Source organism: Nannospalax galili, unplaced genomic scaffold (genome assembly GCF_000622305.1).
Source record: "Nannospalax galili isolate Female #2095 unplaced genomic scaffold, S.galili_v1.0 scaffold3242, whole genome shotgun sequence".
Classification (NCBI taxonomy): Eukaryota; Metazoa; Chordata; class Mammalia; order Rodentia; family Spalacidae; genus Nannospalax; species Nannospalax galili.
The window spans coordinates 4164-8282 of record NW_008347290.1 but is presented as its reverse complement, the minus strand read 5'-3'; the positions used below and the strand labels follow the sequence as shown (position 1 = coordinate 8282).

The following is a 4119-nucleotide window of genomic DNA, read 5'->3' as shown; positions in this document are numbered from 1 at the left end:
CATCCATGTTGTGAAATGCCCATGGTGGTCAGAAGAGGGGGTCGAGTCCCCTAGAACCGGAGTTATGCCAGCCTGCTTTCTTATACAACCCAGGACCACCTGCCCAGGGGTGGCACCACCCACAGTGGGTTGGGCCCTCCCACATCACTCAAGAATTAAGAAAATGCTCCACAGACATGGCCACAGGCCAGTTCAATGGAGGAAATTCCCAAATTGAGGCTCCCTCTACCCAGGTGTGTCAAGTTGAGAACTAAAGCCATCTAGCACAGATGGGAATGTGTATTCTGTGCCATCGTATATTTAAAATACGTAATTTGTTTTTGGTTTTACAGGGGTTCACAGTTAAGAGTGCCTTGAGTCTTGAAAGATACTTTGGATATTGGACCTTTGGACAATGTTGAGACTGTTGAAGACTATGGGGCCATTCAAAGTTAGACTGAATGCATTTTACATCATAAGATGACCATTAGCCTATGAGAGCCAGGCAATGGAATGCAGTGGTTTGAATGATAAATGTCCCTAGTAGACTCAGGTATTTGCACATTTGGTGGCATTGCTCGGGGATCTTATGGAACTTTTAGTATGTGGTGCCTTTGTGGAGTAAGTACATTATGGGGGGGTGGACTTTGAGAGTTATAACCTTGTCCTACTTCTAGTTCACTTTTTCTGAGTTCTATGTGGTTGATAATGTGATCTCTCACCTTCCTGCTCTGGCTGCCTGCTGCCATGCCACTCCTGTCATTATGGACTCTTCTTTGGGAACCGTGAGCCCAAATAAACTCTTCCATAAGTAGCTTTTGGCCATAGTGTTTTATCACACCAACAAAAAGTAGCTACCCCTTAATAGCTATTTATCACTCCTGTTTCTGACCTAAGATCCCCCTTGGCTAACAGATAAAATCTTTAGAATGTGTAGCAAGCTACTAGTTTTCACCAACTCAAAAGCTGAGAATGCTATTAGATAGCTTCTGGAATGGTTTTCTATACTTCGCTGTAACCTATTGACATGCTGTTTCTGATGTACTTGAAAAATGCACTGACTTATGACCATCTTTTGTTCTGTGATTATAAAAGTTCTTGTAGCAACTTCTATGACAGAAAATGTCATTCAGGAAAACCTGAATCCATATCTCTGGGGCCATGGTCACTCATATTTTGTTCAGGGTAAACTATTTCTAATTCCCTCTGGAGTAAGAACTGTGTTTTACATTAACAAATTCTGTAAGTTGCTGGGTTTTCATTTTTGTTTTGTTTTTTAAACAGTGTCTCAATCTGTCGTCCAGGCTGGCCAGGCGCTTACTATGTTGCTCATGCTGGCTTTAAACTCACTGTGATCCTCCGGCCGGCCTCAGCCTCCTGACTGCTAGTATTACAGGTATAAGCCACCATGCTTAGCTATAAGTGTTTTTTAGTATTTGCCAAATGCTGGGCATTGCGTTAGGTTCTGGGAAGGAGACAGTAGCTTTCTGAAGGAGTACCCAGTTTTTCAGTACATACAGGTAAGTAATCATACAGAACATCACAAGGTGATGCAAAGAAACAATATCTACACAGCAGAGATATGAGAAAGTGACCAAAGAAGACCTCTGGGATGGGTTACAAGAGAACAGGATTATAAAGGATGGTCAGGAATTTTCCTTCTGGTCAGTGTGGAGGAAGATGGTTCCAAGAAGAGCGAACAACACATGCTGAAAGATGTAAGGAACAACACGTATCCAGAAGAACCTAGAAGCAAGTTGGTGTTATGGGAGTATAAACTGGGAAGTTGGGAGATAGGAAGGGGTAAGAAAACTGTGGAAAGACATTTGGAGGAACCCCGTGCTGGGAAGCTGAATATGCTTGAGTGCTGATAATCAGTGCAGGTAGCAGACAGCCTGAAAGAAACCATTTGAGGAACCCTGGAAATGACATGTTTATTTGTTTGTCCCTTTATTTGAGATAGGGTCTCACACTTTAGCCCAGGCTGTCCTAAAACACTTTGTAGCACGTGCTTGCTTTGATCCTATGGCAACCCTCCTGCCTCAGCCTCCCAAGTGCTGAGATTACAAATGTGAGTCATCATGACCAATTTTTAAAATTTATTTATTACAGCTCTGTGTGTCTGTGTGTGTGTCTGTGTGTGTGTGTGTGTCTGTGTGTCTGTGTGTGTATGTGACAGAGGACAACTTTCAGTAGTCAATTCTCTCTTTCTACCAGGTGTTCCTGTTCAAACTCAGGTCGTCAGGCGTCATAGCAAGTGCTTTTATCCTGAGCTGTCTCAGCAGGCCTCATTGGCCTGATGGTCTGATAGTCCTGCTTCAGTCCCCTGAGAGCTGGGGCTGGGGCTGTGCCATCATGACTAGCTAGAAAAGACCTTTGCTAGCTGGGTTGAGAAAGGAAATGGAGAGATTGAAGTTCAGTAATAAAAGAGGTGAGGCAGTGGTAATGGAGCCAAAGGACAGATCAGGCGATTCATCAGAAAGAAAATTCATAATTAATAAGGCTTGTTCAGCACTTGGGTTTAGATAGATTAAAAAAGGAGAGAAAAACAGAGCTCTTGTGGTTTTGTATCTATTACTTGGTATGGCGTAATAACTACACACATAAAAATGCTCAGAAATAGTCTTTCAATCATCAGGTCTCTGTAGCATTATCAGTTCTTGATTTCACTTTATTTCCAATTTAAAATTATTTTCTGTCAACCACAATCCTCTGAGCTCTTGCTCAGCCTCGGAGTGTACTTCCAGTCTATAAGGATTTTCTCAATATTTCCAAGTTATTTGCAAACAGAAACCAAAAGGTGACTTTGTTTTCCAACCACATATTTATCAATTAAGGCAGTTGTTAGCACAGAATTCAGAGGAAGTTTGAGAATGATGTGTCACGACTGCAAACAAAGAAGGCTGGGTATCAAACCTTCACCACACACAGGTACAAGGCCCCTTTCCTTGTAGGTCATACGGAAACAACACTATTTTTCTGAGTACTTCAAGTCATCTCGATTAACTATCAATCATAACTGTCTATCATAAGCACAGATTTTTCTTAGAAAATGATTTTTAGGCCATAGAAAGAAACAGTCTGTTCTAAAATTCTCAACAAAGATAAATGACACATGCAGACAAAATGACTTGTTTCTGTAAGAGAATTCTGGAATTACACAGCAAAAGATGATGAATTGTTTCAGGATATAATGGCTATTTCACGTGTATTTTTACACATTTTAAAAACAAACAATCAAATGGATTTTGAAGAGATAATTTAAATGATTAGAATTTGGGGAAACATTCTATGTGTATGTGATACATATGATCTCCGAATACTTTGAAGCCAAGGTTAACACATTATAGTCCCTTGGCCAAATCAGCCCCACCACCTGTTGTTGGACTTTTGGGGAGCTAAGCACAGTCTTTATAATTTTTGATGCCTGAAGGAAAAAAAGTTTTATTTCATGGTATATGACCATTATCTGAAATTCAGATTTGAGTGTCCATGAATAAAATTTTATTAGAGCATAGTTTGCCTATTACTTTTGTACTGGTTCCGTGAATACTCCTATGCCAGAGCTAAGTATAATAAAGATCTTTTAGCTCACAAAACCTGAACAAATCTGTTTTTTTTTTCCAGATAATATTTAGTGACCCTTGTTTTAAGGGTTTTCCTCTAAAGAAACATAAGCATGGAGATTTGGAGACTACCTACCAGTGAACAATTTATCTACTATCTACTCTAAAGAAACATAAGCATGGAGATTTGGAGACTACCTACCAGTGAACAACTTATCTACTATCTACTATCTGCCTATCTATCTATCTATCTATCTATTATCTATCTATCTATCTATCTATCTATCTATCTATCTATCTATTTATCTAACTATCATCTATCTTCTATCATTTTTATCATCTATCTATCTATCTATCTATCTATCTATCTATCTATCTATCTGTCACCTACCTATCTAATCTATCTCTATGTGACACCACAGTTCATAGGATAACTATCATAGAATAAAATATTGGACATGCTTTTATTATATTTAGGATGCTTATTTTTCTGCTCTATGTCAGCACAGCATAGTTATTAAGAATATAAGCTTTAAGGGCACTCTTACTTCTTGACTCTTGATTAGCTGTCTGC

At 39.4% G+C, this 4119-nt stretch overlaps 1 long non-coding RNA gene across 1 annotated transcript; it reads right to left on the bottom strand.

The window, feature by feature from the left end:
• Positions 1 to 2632: 2632 nt before the first annotated feature.
• LOC115072164 lies at positions 2633 to 3799 on the bottom strand. Its single transcript, XR_003851228.1, has 2 exons — positions 3744 to 3799; positions 2633 to 3677 (listed from the first exon to the last, which is right to left on the bottom strand). It is a non-coding gene; the product is annotated as an uncharacterized LOC115072164 (long non-coding RNA).
• Positions 3800 to 4119: the final 320 nt, after the last annotated feature.